Raw genomic sequence first — 21,543 nt, forward strand, 5'->3', positions numbered from 1 at the left:
TTCTTTAAAAGGAAGAACCTCCAAAGAAATGAGGCAGGATGTCATCCCTGTGCGGAGGTATTTTGATCTATGAGCAGCCAGAACGTGGCAAAGAATCAACAGATAAATGGGAAAAAGTAATGTGAGCTAGACGATTCAGAGGAGACCAGAGGCTCAATCTGGGTTGAGATGTGTTTGTACACATGTGGGAAGAACGTATATCACTATTAAAATTTGAATTGCTGCTCTGTCAAGACATTATCACAATGGCTGTGGAGAAGTAATAAGCTTGGGAGGTTTATTCCATGGCTTGCAGATGAGGGACTATTGACATAAATCTAGAATTGGTACCTCTTTCAGAAAATTACTGTTATGAGAAGACTCATTAGAGATAATATTCTCATTTCCTTTCTGGCAGCAAGTCTGCAAACTAAAACAAACAATAGGATGCTCCTCATTGATGGGAGAAGACATATTCCTGTATTGTAATCCAGAGGGATAATATATATTCATTTTTCAAAGCAGTGCAGGTCATTTATCGGCATTGTGGCTTTGCCCTTGGCAAGATTTTATATAGTGTCTGTGCACAGCACAGCCTTATACCGTGATGTGAGTTCTCCACTGGACAGCTGAAGGTTTGGTTTTGGTTTTGATCCATGTTCTGCAAGAGTCCTCTTGTTTCAGGTTTAGTTACAAGCCCTGGAGTTGCTAAGCTTCACCAAAGTGTTGGCTCATTAGGGATAGGTAAGCCTGAGATGAGAATCATATGAGTTTAAGAAACCTCTCTGCCTCTTAAGAAGGCATTACTGCTTTAGGTCACGCCAGGCAAAAGGTCCATTAATGTTTCTGACTGAGACAAGGAGGAATGTAAGGGATGTGTGCCAAGTCCTAGTGCCCGTTGCCTGTGTCTTGTACAGTTTTTGTCACTGCAGTTCTTAAAATGAGGATGTTTATTTCTCAGTGGTGTAACTCAGCTTTGCCAATGGGATTTTGGAGAGACATTAGAGGACTAAAGCTTCTCCCTTGGCCAGCAATCCATTCTGCCTGGCTCTCACCCAGGACAACTCTTCTCTTATCCCAGTTAGAAAATCGTCCTGCTCTAAGGGGAGAGATGTTTTCCTGCTTTCCTCATGCTGCGGTGCCCTGAGAGCACATGTAATGATATAACATCATTTTTGCATTGAAAAATGCCCCTAATTCCTGGTGCTGCGAATCTGTAACAAGTCACCCGAGTGCATGCTTTTTTTGAAGAGTAAAACAGTGATGAGCCTGGCTGGGGAGCATGCACCCAGCTTGTATCAGCAGCAACAGGAAGCTGGGAACAGCCAGTGCTCCTTGGTTCATTGGCACAGCAAGGACATGGGTCCCTAAGGGCCACCCCACCGGCTGCTCCTGCCCCAGTCCGCCCACGCTTGGCACTGCTGGGCACTGCTGGGATGGCCAAGTGTGGCCGCCTGTTGAACGTCACCTCTTTGTGAGGTGGCTCTTAGAAGTGGCTGAGGTGGACACTGAGCCAACCTCACTGTTGTCCTTCAGTGCTTGACGCGGGTCATTTGACGCAGCCATCACATGGCAGCGTTTGGAGATCCCTGAAGCTCCAGTTCACAGGCAAGACTGGCTCAGCTAAGGTCAGTGAGTTTAACTGCGGTAAAACCAGGGCTTGTTTCCTCTGGGACAGGTCAGAAGTTGTGGCAAGGTGTTCTTAGAGGCAAGGCAGCCACTGCTCTCTGTGTGCTCTCATTCCTATGTAGGGTAAACAGATACATATGGAAGCAAAAGGAAAAAAGTGCTTTCAGTTTAAAAGTATCTGTGCTCAGAGGTAACAAAATATGCAGGCTCCTTATTCCCCATTGAAGTCAAAGCAGGTAAAATATATTGCCCAGAGAGGTGGTAGAAATCCTGTCCCTGGAGACATTCAAGGTCAGGCTAGATGGGGCTCTGAGCACCCCGATCTAGATGTAGGTGTCCTGATTCACTGCAGGTAGTTGGACCAAATGGCCTTTAAGGGTCCCTTCCAACTCAAATGATTCTGTGGTTCTATGTACGTCCAGGGTTTCCCAGGTGAAATGCTGGGAGCTCAGCCCAGCCTGAGTGCATTAGCACTGTGGCTGGAATTATGGCTGGAATCAGGCTGGTGGCTCCCAGTCAAATCCAGCGGACTTCTCCTTCTCGGACATATCTCAAGGGTGCCTGCAGGCTGCTGGAGTAGGGAGAGAGCCCTGTCCCCAGAGCTCCTCCATGGCTTCTGCCTGCCCTCTGCTGTGGAAAACCTCATAAGGAAAGGCAGGGAGCAGCTTTGCCCAGATGGAGGTAGAGCGCAAAGTCCTCAGGATTTGGCTTCCTTGAGGGAGTCCCCACACAGGATCTTCTTGATTGTTTAAAGAAGGTGTTTGAAACAAATACGGGTTCCTGCTTTACCTCAGCGAGCTGACACGTGTCATCCTCTCTCCTTCTCCCCAGGGAGGGATGCTGGCCCTCCAGTGCCCCCTTTCCATCTGTGCTCTTAAATGAGGCCACAACTTGCTGAAACTCCTTATAAGGATTCCTGTGAAGAATAAATCAAAACAACATAATCAGATCAAAAATTGCTTTTCCACCTGCTGAAAGTTATAAAAAAAATAAAAAATAAAAACAAACCAGCAACTTCTGCCCACTAATCAGCCCGTTTTCTATCTGTTTTTATTTTAAAATAAAATACAGGCGAGTATGTGTTATGATGATCTATTGTTGAGAAATGATTAACTCGAGGAAACATTTGCGGTGGAAGGAAATTTAAGTCAAGTCCAATTTGACCTCGGGACCTACCAGCAGCAGTGGGAGCACCTGCAGGCTGAGCATCGCCTGGATGGGAGCTGCTCCTGCCTTTCCCTGCTCAGTGAGTCCAGTGCAATAGGGTTGAGGCACAAGCTGTGTTGGGTGGTGCTGTGTGGAGCCAGGAGTGGTAGTTGATGTTCCTTGTGGGTCCCTTCCAGTTAAGGATATTCTGTGGTTCTGTGACACATCTCTGCTCCTCAGCAAGACCCTGGAAGATGTGTTCTTGCCCAGCTGTGCTGCAGGTACCATCTATTCATAGGCACTCAGGAAAACCCAGTGCCGTGGCCATCCTACTGGCTCAGTTTTTATCTGCTCAGCTTCCCTCCCTGCCCCACATCTCTCACTAGTGCTAAGCACAGACATGCAAAGACTTTCCAAACAAATTATTGTGCAATCCGCAAATCTCTACCTGGGCTGATTGCTTTGGTTGCCTTATTAGCATTGCACCTGCTTTAAGCATCGATGCTACCAAATCATATGGAAAAACATGCAAATTCCACGTAGCTTTCTGGCAAATTAGCATGCTTCCTGCTCAAAGCTGAAGATTATGTGGAGGAGGAGAAGTACTAACATAATCTGACTAATTACTGAAGTAAGCAAATTAGGTGAAAGGATGACTAAAAAAAGGGCATAAGCATCATAATTCAGTCATATAGAAAAAAACTGATGTGAGGATAACACAAAGGGTGTGTGTGGTTTGACTGCATGGTGCTTGGGGCATGGAGCTGCCTACCTCCCTCCCGTCAAGCAGGATCACAATGGCTGCCTGCTTTAGCAAAAGGGAGACATGGGATGTTCGTGTTGGGAATGAAGGCATGAGGTACTAGCTTTCTTGACAGAAAGACAGAAGCATTAGTGATACTAATGTACCCAATCTATGGTTACTGAGTGGTCACAAAGTTCAGTCCTTGGGGTGTGTATCCTAAACATCTAATGATGTCAAGTACTGTGGGAAAAAAATCACAGGCATAATCCTAGAAGTGAAAGGTTTCCTAAAGTGTACATACATGAGGCTGTGCAGGCAGCCTTCAGCCTGCCTGAGATCATAGAATCATAGAATCACTAAGTCTGGAAAAGACCTCTAAGACAACCTAATCCAACCATCAGCCCATCACCCCATGCCCACTGCCCCTGTCCCTCAGTGCCACATCCACGCGGCTCTTGAACACCCTTCATGGTCGCTGACTCCACCACCTCCATGGGCAGCCTGTTCCAATACCTCACCACTCTCCCTATGCTAAATCCCCCAACATCCACTGCATCATTCATTTCTACCTTGCTTGTGCTACACATGCCATGAGCACCTGGCAGCGCCATCCCTGTTCCCCAAGTAACTAGCACACACAGCTCCATTGGCTCTGGAGACCAGCAACCTTCATCTTGCACATCTCCAAAGAGTCTCTGCTGTCTCTTGTGCTGCCATGTGCTCCTAAAGGCACAGTACCACCTTCTCCTCATGTGCTGCATCTTCAGAGGAGTCTCTTCTTCAAAAGCTTAAAATCTGCTTTGATAAACTTCTTCTCAGAAAGCCACATCTAGTCATCTTAAAACCATCTGATTTCCTCTACAAACAAATGCAGATGCTTAGTTCTGCTAGAAACTGAGTGTTGGTGCATCCTAACACCTTCATCCATTATCTTCCAGGAGTATTTCTATATGCTCCTGCCAGGGTGATACTGCACTACCTTCCCCTGTGCCCTCTCAGCAGCACCCTTTGCACCTAAGCAATTAAAATAGACAAGAAATGTGCCCGCACTGCAGGGTGAACTATGCTATCTGCCTTAGAGAGCTTGGCACGTGTCCTGATGGGACAAAATGAGAGATCAAGCATGCAAGAAGCAACCAGAGCCATTTCTCACACAAGTGCTCTCTGAGATTGCACAGGCCATAGGAAATATATGTGCAAGTCATGTGGAGCCAAACATATGGGTCGTGTTCTCCCTTCAAGTAGCACTACATCATATCTGGAAGAGGAGAGCATGGGCCAGAAGAGCCATCTGACACACTCATGTAGTAAAGACTACCCATTCACCCCCTGTTTTTGTATGTCACAATTTGACTTTTATCACTGAGGAATATTGTCTGAAAATGCTCCCCTCTCTTCAGGATGGCCTCAATTTTCATGTCATGTCAGGGCCCTAATAGTTCGGTTTTGCCTGCAAAGTGCAATTAGCACTTTGTGCACATTTGATCAGGTGCTAAATTAACTCAGGGGACGATTTACTTTCCTAAATATGTGCTAATAGTTCTCTTCAAGGAAAAAAAAACAAACAAAAAAACCAAGAACGTGTAGGACAGGATGGAGGCAGAGAGAAAGCAGCAGACAGAATATTTTTAACTGGATCAAAATGTTCATCATTCATTCATTTTCCTACTCATCTCCAGCTCCTTGGGCAGGCATCTCACTAGCAGTGAGCACTCCTTGCCAAAAAGGCACACTTCTCCAGGAGAAGTGAATTGATGCTCCTTTAATCCAGGGCATTCAATGAGCATGCAAACTGTTCTGCATACAACTGAGTTGTCAACAGTATGTCCTTGGACTGGACGTGCCTTAGAATCCTAGAATCATAGAATCAGAATCATACGATCATAGGATCATAGAATATCCTGAGCTGGAAGGGACCCACAAGGATCTTCAATGGATGTCTGAGAGCACTGTAGCCATCATTGAAGCATCTTCCTTCTCTTTTTATTTTTTTTTCTTTTTATTTACTTATTTTTATTTTAAGAGAAGCTCAGGTCCAGGCCTGGCCAATACTGTTGAACCTGTTGCAGCCTGTTGGCTACTGCTGTAGCCAACATTTAACACACAGAGGGGTTTGTTTCTCTCGTGTTCTACTCAGTGTTGTTTAGGAAAATAAAATGAAGATTCAATAAAAGGGGATTTTGGAAGAAAATAGCCCAAACTCTGAGGAGTGTGAGCATCACTAGACACTTCTAACAGCTCTTGCCACTGTTATAACTTGAATTGTTGGTTTCAGCTGAGCTCCTGGTGAGCTCTAGATTTGTGGATACATGTACACAAAGTCCTTTTCTTCACCCTCATTTTGCATGACTTAAGCCATAGCAATACCATCATTTCCTCAGAAGCTTATTCAACAACAGCAAATTTTCACTGTCGGGTGTACATAGTTCACCCTGAAAGTAATGCCTCCTATTTATTTCCGTGGAAACTAGAACAGATGCAAAGAGTACAATAACACTGCTGGATAGAGCAAATTCTCAGCTACACAACACTATTTGTCAGCATAGTCACCACCACTAGCTACTCGTTTTTGCCAGTGATGAACAAGAGCCTGCATGCTGCACTCATAAAAATCTGCACCCGTGGAAGTGACCCACTGTTTCACAGCTGCTGTGATGGTGTTTTTACAAGGAAAACGTTGTCTACGCTGTCCATCTTTCATCAGCCTGAACAGTTGGAAGTCAGAATGTTCCAAATCCAGACTATACCGTGAGTATGGCAGGACAATATGCTCCATGGTCTTCAAACTGGTATGAGGCCTGGCGTTATCATGTTGCAAGAGAAAGGTTGTCTGCTGCACCCAGTTCCTAGGGACTTAGGAACTTTGTCCTTTTGTGAATGAGGCCACCTGACCCACATTCAGCAATTGACAAGAAGTGGTCAGGGGCTGTAACGGGCTGCCCAGGGAGTTGGCTGAGTCACCATTCCTGGAGGTATTCAAGAACCGTTTAGATGTTGTACTGAGGGACATGATTTAGTGGGGAAATATTGGTGGTAGGTGGATGGTTACGCTGGATGATCTTGGAGGTCTTTTCCAACCTTGGTGATTCTATGATTCTATAATTCTTCTCTAGCTGACTCTGGAAGTTTGAGCCTTCAGCTTAGCCAGTGTCGTGATGTAGTGGTTAGAGTTCAGGTTCCGGGAAATCCAGAAAGATCACCCCTTTCCTATCCCAAAAGACAGTGCACATCTCTTTACCTGGTGAGGGCTGCATCTTGAACTTTGTCTTCAATGGAGAATTCACATGTTGCCGCTTCATGGACTGCCATTTTGACTCTGGCTTATGGCAGTGACAACGTCTTGTCACTGATAATGATGTGATCCAGGAAACTATCACCTTCAGCCTCACGTTGATTCAGTAGGTCTTGACAAACTTAATTTTAACTTGGTGTAGCTCAAGCATTGCTAGCTTCACCATCTCTTTGACAACACGGGAGGCCCTTGTGAAGGCAGGGCTGTTTCTCAGCAGGGACAAGGGGACAGTCTCAAATGCACACTGATCCCTCATGATATGAGGGGTGAGTTCCAGCGTGGGGAAAATGTGGTGGAGCCAGGTCAATGCTGGCTGCATGAGAGTACCTTTCAGAGGCCACAGGGCTTTGCTCAGGCTTGAGCACCTCTGCAGCTACTATTTCAGAGGACGGCGGCATCTTTTTGGGAAAGAGAGTGCATTCTTCTTTTGCAGAACTTCTACCCATCCCACAAATGTATTCATTTACATACCTTATCTAGCTTTCCTGCCTGAAACTATTTCCACATATTTTCCTTACCCCATTTAAATTGCTTTTATACCGTGTCTAATACCCCGCAGGTCCCTTCAATTCACAACTGCTGTTATTTAGTGAACTGTTCTCCCTAGGTCAACAGACTTTCATTTCAGGGTAGATAATCCTCAGTATATCCCCTGCGGGAGGTAGGGCTCTGCTCTGCAACCGAGAGACTCTTTGTCAGGGTAATAAACTGAGAGCAGGATTTAGAAGAAATTACCTGGGAACAGAGTCCTTTGCCACAACTTTTTATTCCTTCTTCAAGTCATGTTTTCCTAAGGGCTCTTCAAATATAGGTATCAAGAATACATTTTATCTTTGCAAAATGAAACAAAGCAAACAGATGGATTAGTCTGTTAGTAGAAAAGCGCACATAAGCAAAGGCCGCTACCAAGGTGAGAAAAAGTGCCTATAAGTAGAGGTGAAACAGTTGTTTTCTGAGGGTTTTTCTTTTTTTTTTTTTCCATAGGAAAGTGTGCATTTACCAAACCTCAAAAACATTGTTTATTTGTCTGCTTTTTAATTCCAGCGTGACTTTCCTAGAAAAATAAGTTCTCTAATATTGAATCTCCCTAGCAAAATAGGATTTGTTGCATGGCTTATCTTAGGACAGCAATGGATTTGAGTCTGAGCAGCTTTCTGAGAAGGCCCTTCTTAGTGTTATTGACCTCTAGTTTTCTCCTTGCTCTCTTGTTTCAAAGGTAGGCATTTTAAGCAATGAGGTATCTGATATCCATCTTTCCCACTTGCAGTCTCACTTTAAAAAGCAGTATAATTTTCCTGGTCCCTACCTCTCCTCTACACCTTTATAGGGTGTACACTCGATAGGGTCTGATTAGTTCATACAAAGAAAGCAAACATAGTTCTTAGACAAAGCAAAACCACTGGGTAAGGCTGTTTCTGTTCATAAAAGTGTCTATGAATCATGGAAGCTCTTCCCTGTTAGTCTATCCAGAAATGCTAAGGCCTTGCAAAAATAAATGATCTTTGAGGCTTACAGGCTTCTGTTGATTGAATGCAGAGCAAAACATCCTTGTAAAAATCTCAGCAGCACAGAGCATTTAAGACCCTGAATTGTAGGCACTGAACAGAATTTATTAATGGATTAAGAGAAGTATTTTTACAGCCTCTGAGGGCCACCATGATTTTGCATGGTAGAGGCACATACAAACGTGAAAAGAACTCCTGGGTCACTGAATTCAGGTCCCTGCTGTGGCAGACAACCATGTCCTATAAGCCTATACATAAATACTGACAAGAGAGGCTGGCTGCCTCTTGCAATTTGGAGAATGTTCTAGGGCCTCACTAGGCTTTAAAACTAACTTCTTTATTCCTGATTATGTTAACTTGCTCTGTTTAAAAAGTAAGGAGTTCTCTTTTTCTTGACTTCAGCGTGAAAATGTAGAGGAATACATGAAGTCAGGCCTTTCAGGCTCCCTAGCGTGCTGGAGCCTGGCCTATACCTACTGAGCTCAGTCAGCATCCTCAAGGGGAAGAGGATACTTCAGGATCTGATGACAATGCAACGGATGCTCCAACTCCTGTGAGAGACTCTGCAGCTGCTCCAATTACTGCAACAGGTCCTGTGGTTTCTCTGAGCGTTGTGACAGATCCTGCTGTCACTCCAGCCCTCACGATGAGCCCTGCAGTTGTTCCTGCTACAGGTCCTATGGTTGCTCCATGTACTGTGACAAGAAAAACATTCCTCCTGAGGGAGGTGCGCTATGGCTGAGCCCTGTGGTCTCTCTAGCTTCTGCAACAGGCCCTGTGGTTGCTCCAGCTCCTGCAACAGGCCTTGCAGATGCCACAACACTCACAACCAGTCCTGTGGTCACTCCAATCCCTGTGACAAGTCTCATGACTGTTGTGGTTTAACACGGCAGGTGGCTCAGCACCACAGTCATTCGCTCAATCCCTCCCTTCCCAGTGGGATGGAGAGAGAATCAGGACAAAAAAGGTAGAACTTTTGGGTTGAGAGAAAACTATTTACTAAGACAGAGGAAAGGAAAAGGATAATAGTCATGACTATATATGTATATAAATCCATATAACAAGTGATGAACAAGCAATTAAGCAATTGCTCCATTCCAGCTGAAACTAAGACAAACTGTAAGAGGGATGCCATAAGATGCTGCTGTGTGCCTGCCTAAGGCCAAGTCACTTCACTGGAAGACCAGCAGTGTGCATTGCATATTTCTACTAGACTCTTGAAGTCACTGGGGCAACAGAGTACATTTTCTTTTCTTTCAATTGTGAAAACATCATTTTAGGATAGGCCTAAAAATATATTAAGATCAATTAATGTGTTCAAAGATAGAGGTTAGCTTGGTCTCATGGAAGACTTTCACCTAACCTATATATCTTTCTTTTTCACAATCCCACTTGGAATTATTCTTTATGAAACAATTATTCTTGTTTCTAGGGAGTGTGCGTGACTGAGATCAGTTCAATGCACTATAATTTCCCTGTTGTTGTCCTTGTTTTCACTACGTAAGTTGCTCTACACCCATATGAGGCCAGTCCTTCCTTGATGAAGGGCATTCTACTCATCCTCACCTGGTGAGCCTCAGTTCTTCCAATGATCAGGGCTGCAGTCAGTCCTCAGCCTCAACTAGATAAATTGGTGTTTTTCTGCTAGATGTTAGGAGGCTTTGACATCCAAGCAATCTTAGAAAACAGAATGAGGAGCAGCAATTTTGTTCACACTTGTCTGCTTTGTGACTTTTCCAAAATTGTATACCCCTCCATAGGGCCTACAACCTCTGAAAGGCTGAAAACTATCCTATTTTTTTGAGTTTGGGTGCAAGGCCCAGCAAACATTGCTCCAGTGCCTCTCTGTGCATTTCCTGGGGATGCCTATGCAATACTTTAGTATAGAGAGATAAGCACAACCCTTGACAGACCATCGCATATGCTCACTGGCAGCTATGTTTTTTAAGGCTGTATGTAATTTTCCAGAAGTCAAGCAACACAAACTGAAATAAGTATTAAACAATATTTATGGTTTGTGCCCACTGCCTGATTTGTCTTCCTGTCAGCCTTACCTCTGCCAACATCGTCTGAAGACAATTTTCCATTTCAGTGAGAAGCTAATCTGTGAAAAAGGAGGGGAGGAGGAGACCAGAAGAACTGGAGTCTGCTGACAGCAGAACTGTCTCAGTGGAAATGCAGGCAATGATTTCTTACCTGTTATCGTAAGAAGAAAGAGAAAGTCAATACAAAGCAGAGGAAAGTCGAATGTTTCAAGATTGCCATCGGTTTCTCAGTCAATACCCAAACCTTTCACCTTGGATATTTCTCCCTACCCAGTAGCTGCTTGGATATCCCTCCATGCCCATTCAGTGCCACCACACATTTGACAAGGGACAAGAGATGAGTGAGAAGGCAGGAGAGCCATCACTCACTCTTCTGAGCCTGCCACTTCCACAAATTTTTATATAAAACAAACATTTACATCTACAAAACAAGAAGCTTATGCTAGCGAGCCTGCTACTGAATGAGTCAAATGCATATAAAAATCCTTGTTTGTCTTGACCAGGAAAGGAGTTCAAGAAAATTAATGGGAAGGTCAAGAAAATTTTGGCTTCTTGATATGTGGCACAGCCACCTTTTCCCTTGTGCCAGTGGAGTCATGAGTCCCAAGGCAGTATTTCTAGCTGTGCTCAGCTTTTGTGGGGTGGCCAGGTGGCTGGGTGACCATCTCCATCACGTAAAGATGTAGCCAAGGACCACCCAATGGCCACCTCCCGAGCTCCCAGTGAGTTTCTATGAACAAAGACCCTCTAGTGAAAGCCCTGAAGGAGTTCAGCTTCATCCAGATCAACCTTTCAGGAATTTCTGAGTGCTGCATCCTCAGAGATTTTCCCATTTCCAGCAGTGCAAAGCTCTCAGATCAGAGCTTCTACTTTCACCCACATGGGGTGAAATCAGTGATAAAATCTGCACAGATCTTGGTGCAGACCTGGACTATACCCAGGAAATTAATTTACCCCTGCTGTTTGCCTTGCTGGTCTCATCATTTTACATATGCATGAGAACACATCCTAATATGGACACATGTGGCATAAAATAGAGTTACTTTCATGCCTGTTTATTGTGTAGCAAATGAGGTTTCCTCCAGGCTGAGAACTCTTTATTTTCAAGCTTCCAGCTTGTTTTGTTGGGCTGTGGTGTTCCTTACCTCTCACTACTGAAATGCTGACATGAGTTAGCACAAATATTTCAGATAATAGGTTGCAGGCGGAAATGTTTCCTTTGTTCTCAGTCTGATAAAGAAGGAGAGAGGAACAGCGGGTCTGTGACCATAAAGTGAACAGCTGGGCATTCTTGCTTCCCCGCGGCATGCACAAACATATGTTTTCATGTTATTCTCCCAAGAAGTGGCTCTTAGAAACCCATGGTGTGCATGCAGTGAGCAGCAATGCCGCTGCTCCTGAGACACCCTTACGTGAATATTCACCAGTATGGAAAGTATTGCCATGAAACTCCTCCTGACCCTCAGCCACAGCTACAGGGCACAATGGGTGCACACAGCTCTCCAACAGCTGCTTGTAGCCAGTGATCCACCCACACCAACAGCTGAGCATCAATCACATGTGGCCATCCTTGCCTCCACAGCTGGTTTTAGATGCGCTTTGTGCCTTTCCTTTGGCTTACCATCAAAGAAGCAGCACTGTTGTTGTCCCAAACCCTTTTTCCCCAGAGGGTATGGCTGTCCCAGGCAGACAGGGGAAAGGCTTTTCTTGTGTCCAGCCTGGGTAGATAGCAAGCAAGTGGGAAGGTCCTGTTTAACTAACTAAATTTCCTTTTATGACAAGGTCACCTATCCAGTTGGCCAAGGGAAGCCAGTTGATGTTATCTTTTCTGGTTTCAATAAAGCTTTTGATACTGTTTCTCACCGTATCCTTCTGAAGGAAATGTCCATCATGTGGCTAGACAAAAGCTTAAGGTGATGGGTGAACAATTGGCTGATGGGTTGGGCTTAGAAAGGCTTAGAAAGTATTCTTTTGAATGTGTTTTCTTCTGGGTAATATTATCACTGAATGCATTGGGATGGAGCATCTCGTCCTTGAATCACTCTGGAGCCCACCTGTGACATGACTCATGGCCTTGATGACGGGCTTAGGATGACTGAGCCTCATCAGGGCCCTCTGATTAAGCAGCCACCAGCGCTTATGTCGTGCCCAGACTTGCAGGAACCCCAAATATAGAAAATGAGGTTGGACCGAGGGAAACTTTTGCTGAATAAAGCTTTCCATGGAAGATAACAGCCCCCATCCTCCAAGCTGCAGTGAGAACAGGAATTGTTAAAGTGATACTCCCAGCCCTACCTGATCCCTAATTCAGCTGAAAAGGAAGATAATGTGAGCACTTCCAGCATGAGTGCTAATGTAAACACCCTCACCAACAGCTTTATTTACACACGCTTGCACCAAGAGCCCTGTTTATAAAACGCCATCTTCTCCTGAAATGTGTGGTGCTGCTGAGCTGTGTCCATTAGGAGGGAAAAAAAAGAGGCACCTCAGAACCTGGTTCCACACTGAAGGAGATTTGCAAACAGCACCTACCAGTGGTCTTGGGGGCTGTGCCCCCAGCCCTGCTCCAGCCCCGGGTCCCACGTGCAGTGGGGACAGAGATGCACACGTCTTCCTGGCTGCAGAGAGCCGCATCCTTTGGCGGATGGGAAATAATCGACACTTTGCTCTGCTGGCAGCCAGCACCCCACAGATGGCTGGGTTTGTCATTTTGCATCCCCTCGGAGGCTCTAATTTAAAATTTACACTAACATATGCCCAGAGACCTGCTGGCCTTCCCCCAGCATCGCCAATGCTTATTCCCTGCTGCCCTGCGCAGTGATGGGTGAGGAATGAGTGACATTTCTGCTTCTGCCACAGGTCTCTCGGCCTCCTGCAGTGGGAGAACAGAACCTTTTTGTTCCTTCCCCTCTGCAATTTTATTATTTTTATTTTTTAGCTCAGGCAGCTGGAGACCAGGGTGCTTCCAGTACAGTTATTTAGCCACATGACTCCCATTAACGTCAATGACAATTGCACAGCCAAAACTGTGCACATCCTGTTGAAGATTTACCCCCGGGGTTAACACTTTACAAAGACTCTCTCCTCCCCCTTGCAGCCTTTGCTGCTGTCATTTCACGGGGAGAAAACTGGAAGTCCCTGCACAAAAGGAAGGAGCGCTCACACAGGGAGTGGAAATTTGCACTGGGTGAGTGTACCATGCCCCAGGAGCTCTCCCTCTGGAATGCAGTGCCTGCTGGAGGAGTTATTTGTCCCCCTGACACCAGCCATAAATTTGGCGGCTGGGAGGAGCCATTATACAAGCGTGACCCCTGGTAGAACACAGCCTGTGATTTGCACATCTAGCCCAAATTCCCTCTGGAGATCCAATAAATTTGGGGGGAAAGCAGCCAGTCCTGACCTAAGGGCTGCGGGAAGCAGTTTTGGTGGTTAATGATCCTCACAACGTGAGCGCACACATGCTCCCCATCTGAACCTGCCCACTTTGACACCTCACTGAACTGCTTCTGCCCAGGGCTTGTTTCCCTGAGGTGGCTCTCACCCCCTATCACCTCCTTGCCACCCCCAGCCCAGGGGAGCAAATTGAATTTCTCCTGTGTTACCTGTCAGCTCGTTGCTGGGAGGCACACAGACCAAGCATGGAAGGGAAGAGGAGCAGGCAGCCCACCTGGCCACCTCTGTGCCAGCACTCACGATCCAACAGCTAGTCTCCCTTATGCCATCACTTGGAATCACAGAATCACAGAATGGTTTGGGTTGGAAGGGACCTCAAAGTCCACCCCCCCCAACCCCTGCTGTGGGCAGGGCTGCCCCCCACCAGCTCAGGCTGCCCAGGGCCCCATCCAACCTGGCCTTGAGCGCCTCCAGGGATGGGGCACCACAGCTTCTCTGGGCAGCTGTGCCATCACCTCACCACCCTCTGGGAAAAGAATCCCACATCTCCTCACATCTAACCTAAATCTCCCTTATTTTACTTTAAAGCCGTTCCCTCTGATTGTCTGATCACTATCTGTCCTCTTGTTCATCAGCTCCCCTCAAGTACTGGAGGGCTGCAATGATGTCTTCCAGAGCTCTCTCTTCTCCAGGCTGAACAAGCCCAGAGGCCTCAATCTTTCTCCACAGGAACAGTGCTCCAGCCCTCCGATAGTCTTTGTGGCCTCCTCTGGACCCTCTCCACCAGCTCTGCATCCTCCTTGTGCTAGGGGCCCCAGGCCTGGATGCAGTACTCAAGACTACATCTTGGGGATCTGGCAGCTTCCCAAGGGAGGGTCAGGGTCTGGTGCAGGACAGGAGGAGGGGGAGGGGAGGAAGACTCTGCCTTGCACTGGGGAGAGCGGGAGGCAGATGTGAGTGAAGGATTCTCATAGGACCAGTTCTTTAAAAGTAATCTAGAGGCCAGAGTGAGTTGGATGGTCTCTTTTAAGCTGATCCTCCCACTCATTAGGGAAAAGAGCAAACTCCTTTAAAAGGGTAAAAAAGAGTGGAATTAGTCTGCATCTTTTCCCTGAAGGTCATGGTTTATTTCCAGCTACCACAGGATCGAATGCTGTGTGAGCTTGGATGCTCAGGCCCTGATCTTTCATTAACGTGCACACCAGGGTCAGTACTAGACAGAAGGTCTGAGAAGGTCTCCTCATTCCTCACTCTGTACTCCTGCCTGCCCTGCACCCTCAGAGCAAGCGCCAAGGTAGGAGAGGGCAAGCAGCAGTGAGGTAGGTACTTAACCAGTCTCACTCCCATGGGGAAGACAGGCTTGGGAGAGCTGGAGGTCTGCTCTGCTGAGCTCCTCAATGCCGTGTGGGGTTGGTGGCTTTGTCAGCTTGGCAGTGGGGGTGTGATGAGGGGCAGATTTCTACACTTTTGCAGACAAAGAGAAGTACAACCTTTGGTGCCGCTGGAAAGTCACACTCAGTAGGGGCCTTAGCATCCTGGAGCATGAAGACCGAAGACATTCTGCTATTAACTCCAGAGAAAACTGTAGAGAGGGGAGTAAAATGCAGCCCCGAGGCAAAAGGTGATCTCCTGCATGAGATAGCAATTACTCTCCATTTACCCCTCTTTCTCTGACAGTCCTGTCACTGTTGGAATAAAAAAACCTAAATCACACCTTTATAAAAGGACAGCTAAGGCTTTCTGAAAACCATTCTTCAGCACAGGAAAAGTCAACTGCTATTTTCAGTGCAATCACTAATCCCAGAATTTCTCCTCTGCAGGTCCCCAGCATACCCTCACATTTGTCCCTAAGGCAAGGTTAGGCTGATCATCAGGGCACCCTCAGGAAGTGGGGTGTGGGAGGCAACTGAGGAAAGAGGGTTCATTCTCAAACCACACTCTGACAGCAGATGTACTAACAGAGTGTCTCACAAGAGACACCTCTACTACTTAGATGGGTCCATTGTCACCACTGTCAGGTTGCTCACCTCAACACATGTTGGCCTCGCTCAGGGGATGTGAAGAGTAAAGCTAGTCACTGCCCTTTTGGCTGTGACCATCTGTTTTGTTCAAAAAGGGTGTGATTGGAACTTTGATGCCAATTGGAGTTGACTCCAAATGAGCACCGTATGAATTCTATTTGTGCTGGGGGCAGAGCATTGAGGAAGGTAGCATTCAGGTGGTTTCTTGAAATTGCTTGATTTGTCACCTACTTGTATGACCAATGAACTAGAAGAAAAGGCTGGTCTGGTCTTTGTGTTCCAAAATGGTGTGACACAAGGGGGCCAGAAGTTGAATTGGAGTATCCAGAGGTCGAGAGCCCCTCCAGTCCATGCAGTCCTGTAAGGAACAGAGGTCTCTTCAAGGCTGTGGGGCAGCTGACACAGGCAGGAGCTGTGTTTGCACTGGCACTGCCTTTGCAGGAGTGCAGCAGAGACCTGTGCTGCCCTTCAAAGGAGGCATTTTGAGGCAGTGGCCTTGTCTGTTCTGGCTTCCTCTTCTTACCTTGTCCTGGAGACTCCAAATTATGGATTCTCCTCAAGATCATGGAGGAGCTTTCAAAAGACAAATATGAAATAAACCATTTTTAATTTGCCTCCAAATCCTGGCCATGATTCATTGTATGTGCGCATTTAATACCAGTGCTTATCTGTGTGCCCTTGCGTGCTGCTCTATCGATTTTGATGATTCTGCTTATAGCAAATGTGTTTAAAATCCTAAGACTAGACAGGATCTTCTGGGCTGTTCTGTCACATCTTCTTCTGTCGCACACAGTCTTAGTACGCAATCCCTTTCATAGCCTCACAAAGCTCCAGCCTCAAACTAGGCAGCACTTTGCCCCTAGGATTCCTGCAGGAAGGGCTTCTCAGCATTTTGTTTCTCCAGCAGTCATTAATTCTGTCATTTCTCATCTAAACATAGTCAAGGAATAGTTTAGAGGCATTTGCTCAATGGCCAACTTCGTCCTCAAGCCTAAATAACTCTTCTCCTTGCCTAGCAGACGCATCAGATGATGCAGAAGCTGTGGGGGCAGGCATGGTCCCACACAGCTCTGAGATGTGGGGAGATGCTGGGGTCCATTGGGTGAGAGCAGAGGGCAGGGCTGGTACAGGGGGAGATCCCAGAAGCACTGGCATGGACCTAAGCATGGCCAAGGTCTCCATGAGCCCATAGCCCCCAGCCTCACTCTCCAGGCCTTTCTGGAAATATCCTTGCTGACGCCACCTCCATTTGCATTTGCCTTTTTGTAGCCACAAGATGCTTGTGGCTTCGAGCCATCTCATGCCTGAGCGATCCATCTCTGCTGCTTTGTGGATAAGCTGCCAACTTCTAGCAGAAATTCTTGATGCTAGTGTCCAAGTACATGGCAGCACATTTTTTCCTGCTAAATTACATCCCATTTGTCTCAGTCTCATCCTTAAGGGCAGTCAGCTCCTCCTACATCATATTCCAGCCCTTATCAGTACTCACAGTGACTCCCAGCTTCACGTCATCCCTGCTCTCTCTGCTCTGGTCTTTTAAAGAAAACACGAATTAAGACAGCATCCAAAACAGCTCCTTGATGAACTCCACTGGGAACGTACTGCCAGCTCTTAAATCCCCTTCCAAGCACAGCCTGCTTTCTACCCACTGCCTGGCTCCTGACCCAGACTAAATCTCTTCCACAACGCCTTATCTTAATGAGCGCATTCCTGCTTGGCAGCAAGGAATCAGACGGACCTCATGTCCCCCATGCCCTGACTTGAACAAGTCAGGTGCAGTCTACAGCTAGTAATCCTTCCTTGGATTTAGCATGTGGTGGCACATCTATTTAGCAGTGCTTGGGTGGCCTATTGCTGTCCCCACTCCCTGCTCCTTCCCTGACCCCAGCTGCCATGTTGGCTTTTGTCCTATCCACAGCCTTCAGCCGGATGGCTTCAAGAATCCAGCCTTGCAATTGAAAATAGTGGTCCTGATGTGTGGAAACACATCACTTTGGAGGTATCTTCTCCTTTTGACCCAGCATGCACTTTCTTTATCTCTGCGCCCTCCCAGCTCATAAATTCCAGCCTTTGCACCCATTTTCCATTACCCCCTGCCCAACCCAATGGCTGCCACTGACAAATGAGACAAAGCACTGAATTCACACTGGGGCCTCAAAGTATTTAGTTCATGTTGGGTTGATGCCCAGATCACCTGTGCTGAGCCACATGCTTTTTGCATATTTCCTTCAGCCGCATTCTTCTTTTGTTTACTGCTCTCCCTCCTGCTCTCAGTTGGTCTTCTCTGCATGTTTAATACTGCTGCTATTAAAGTTTTATAAGCTTGGGCTGTATTTTTATGGGTATAATATTCCTACAGTTCAGATGTTTTTACAATATTACATCTATTTTCTCCCACACTCGCAGCTCCTTCGGTTGGTGCAATGGAGGTGGTTTTAAAACTTCAAGTGAGAAAAATATCTGTCTTCCTTCTTCTCCTCATTTCAGAGCCCTAAAACCTTCTTATGTCGAAGTGCACTTGCGTATTTGAGTTCAAAGAAGGCAGGGACACAGAGGAGAAGCAACAGATGGCTGATATTGCTAGGAAGTGAACTCATCCCTTCAGTTATCTTCTGGCCCTCCTGAGCTCATTCTGGAGTTATTTAGAGCCAGTTCCTCTCTGTTTTTTCTCTTTGGGAAGCTGAGAGACATCGACTTTTCCAAGCTACAAGCTGGACACGTCCCTCCGTCTCCAAGAGGATGGCAACTCACAGCCTGGGAGCAACCCAATGCCCAAAGTATGGTGCACAACTCCACAGCAAATGGCCGCGTGCTGGCAGGAGTGGGTACATGAAGGTTCTAAAGGTTGTACTTGAGCTCACTCTGCCCCTATAAAATTCCCTACATGTGCAGATGCGTGAAGAAGACTCATCTGCTGCTTTTCCAAGCCACTTGCTTGAGAGAAGGATGGATGGACTGTGAACCCGTTAAATAACCTCCTCATTTTGGGTCCATTTGCTTTGCCCTCGAGATGAGTCAGGTTCAAAGAAAACAAAACAAACAAACAAAAAAAGGAACACATTTGTGACATCTTTTGCTTTTACGGAGGATATGTCCTCTCCCCTGTGCAGAATGGATCATACATCATGACGATGCACAGTGGTCTGAGAATGGATGAGAGTTTGCATGGAAACACCCCTAAGGTGCATAAGGAACAGTGTTAGATACACTAAATGTATGGCAATCTCTTTCTACCTGTTTTTAGAAGACAATTGCAGACCTTTCCAGTGCAGGAGAAGTACATCCACACTCACTGAGCAAATCTCTCCTCCATTGAGCCTGCTCAATTCCTGTGCCCTAAAGGGCCCCCACATCACATCACTCCATTTTTCTTATCCTCAATCATTTCCAGCCAGCCTGAATGCTGAGATTTGAAATCATTTTAACAGTGATTTCTCTCTATGAAAACAGGGCAGCTTTTTAAACCACCTACAAGCCTTTACTGAGCCTCGTATCCAGCAGATCTGAGTGCTGGGTGCTGCTCTTCCAGAAGAGGGGAAGATGCGTGACTGACAAAAGGTCTGCAGCAGTCCTATGTCCTCACACACCGATCCTGAGCCTTGCCTGGACAGTGTAACAACAACCCATCATAGAATCATAGAACCCTTGGAGTTGGAAGGGACCTTTAAAGGTCATCTAGTCCAACTCCCTTGCAACAAACAAGGACATGCACAGCTATATCAAGTTGCCCAGGGTTTGATCCAGCAATTCCTTTCCCCTTTCTTTCCCTCAATTAAAAAAAAAAAATAAATCATAGCATCAGCTGCTATCCATTTTACCCCAGGTAGATTAGGTGTCTTTGGGGTGGAGTCCCCTTCTGTGAAGGCTCTTCACCTCCCTGCTGTTCTGCCCATTCCTGGCAGCAGGCAGCTTAGCGCTAAGTTCACCCAGTCCTAAAGAGGGGACAGTCAGCTTCTCTCACCTTCTGTTTTCGGTTGTGCCTACCTCAGTTTCACTTGAGGAAGTTTTCTCAGCAATTAAACCATAACTCAGCCGCTGAGTAGCACCACATTGTGCACTTCCCACGCTGTCTTCAGACAATTGCACCTTCTTGAGCCTGTTACAAAACACAGCACAAGCTGTGTTGTTCACTACCACAAAACACCAGCCAACTACTCCTGAATCACCATTTTCATGCGATACGATATTCCTTTAGCCTGGAGAAGTTTGCTGTGTGAGTACTGACTGTATGTGTAGAGAGCAAAAGTTTGGGTAACTGGGATGCGAATCAGCTGCTAAGATGCTCTGGGTCCATCTGGCCCAACCCCAGCTCCAGCAGGGACACCAGAGCAGTGTGCCCAGGCCTATGTCCAGGCGACTGCTGAAGATCTCCAAGGAGGGGACTCTGCAGCCTCTGGGCAGCCTGTGCCAGTGCTCTGTCACCTGCACAGCACACATATGCTGCCTGGTGTTCAGTGCCTCCTGCATTCTAGTTTGTGTCCATTGCCTCTTGTCCCTGGAGGTGTTCAAGAGCTGTGTGGATGTGGCACTGAGGGACATGGGCAGTGTGCATGGTGGGGGTGGCAGGTGGTTGGACTAGGTGATCTTAGTGCTCTTTTCCAGCCTTAATGATTTTGTGACTCTATGATTCTGTTAAAAAATATCCCTGACGAATACTAGAGCCAATTGCAGCCAGTACCCTGCAGAGATGATTGATGACATCAAAGCCATGATAAGAGCTTGGCCCCCAGAGTAGTAGTGGGAATGGTCAGACAAGCCAGCAGCTCTCTCCCAGCAGTGAGAGGGCAGTGACAGTGACCAGCTCAGACAGCTCTGATTTTCTGCTCTCTATCACGTCCAACTCTTTGTGACTCTCCAGAGGAAACCAAGAGGCTTCTGCTCTGTGTCTGCAGCTAGCTTCCACCTTGGCAAAGGATGAGACGCAGTCTAGTCTCCTATATACCTGAGCCTGGAGGGATTCTCTGAGTGGCAAATGTTGGACAAGAAAGCGTCTCTGCTAATCAGTAGCCCAGGGGTCATACAGTGAGTGAAAGGGTGTGACTTGGTCCTGAGAGTCATGTCGTGATGGTGATTAGCTGGCATGGCCCGTTGCAATGGGTAGGGACTGGGATGTGCCAGATGTTACCCTCTGGTAAGGGGGCTGGCACAGAATGGAGTCTGGAGGAACTCAAGGCCAAAGACCAACCCCAGACCAGCCACGGTATGATGAGAATTATCTTGGGATTAAACCAAGGCCCTGAGTGGGCTCATGGGACTTTCATCAGGCTTTGCCCTGGCTTTCCTTGCCCTAAAGACCCCAGTCTGTGGCTTCCAACCAGGGAATGCCCGGTGTCCCCAGTGGCCTCGCAGCCCCTGTCCCAAGTTGCTGTGCACTGTGAGGGGACAGATGCTGCTTTTCCCTCAGGACCCACGTGCAGACCTGCCTGGGGCTGATACACTCCGACAAAGGGATTTCAGGCACGAGCAGTCAGTTCCAGGCTTGTTTATTTCCCTAATTTCCACAGAGGCACACAGAGACCCCGCAGGCGATCCACACAGAGCGCTCCCTATAAAAACCAAAAGCCCTCGCTGTTCCGAATGAACTTCCCTCGGGGTCTGTTTCAGCCTGCAGCCTCGGCAGCAGCTCCCACAGGAGCTGGGTGAGCCACGGGTTGCCCTCAGCGGGCACTGCGCTCCTCTGCCTGGCCGGTTACGTCAGCACTGCCGGGTTATGCAAGCTCTGTTCACAGATACGCTTGCAGTTGGTCTTTTTAACCTTTATTCCCCAGCTCGTTGCACAGGGAGCTGA

General features: G+C 47.0%; 1 long non-coding RNA gene across 1 annotated transcript; it reads right to left on the reverse strand.

The window, feature by feature from the left end:
• Positions 1-513: 513 nt before the first annotated feature.
• Positions 514-14,058, reverse strand: LOC121107586. Its single transcript, XR_005841826.2, has 5 exons — positions 13,944-14,058; positions 11,487-11,571; positions 10,351-10,492; positions 2,398-2,524; positions 514-1,722 (listed from the first exon to the last, which is right to left on the reverse strand). It is a non-coding gene; the product is annotated as an uncharacterized LOC121107586 (long non-coding RNA).
• Positions 14,059-21,543: the final 7,485 nt, after the last annotated feature.

The sequence above is a fragment of the Gallus gallus genome, chromosome 1 (assembly GCF_016699485.2).
Source record: "Gallus gallus isolate bGalGal1 chromosome 1, bGalGal1.mat.broiler.GRCg7b, whole genome shotgun sequence".
NCBI classification, from domain to species: Eukaryota; Metazoa; Chordata; class Aves; order Galliformes; family Phasianidae; genus Gallus; species Gallus gallus.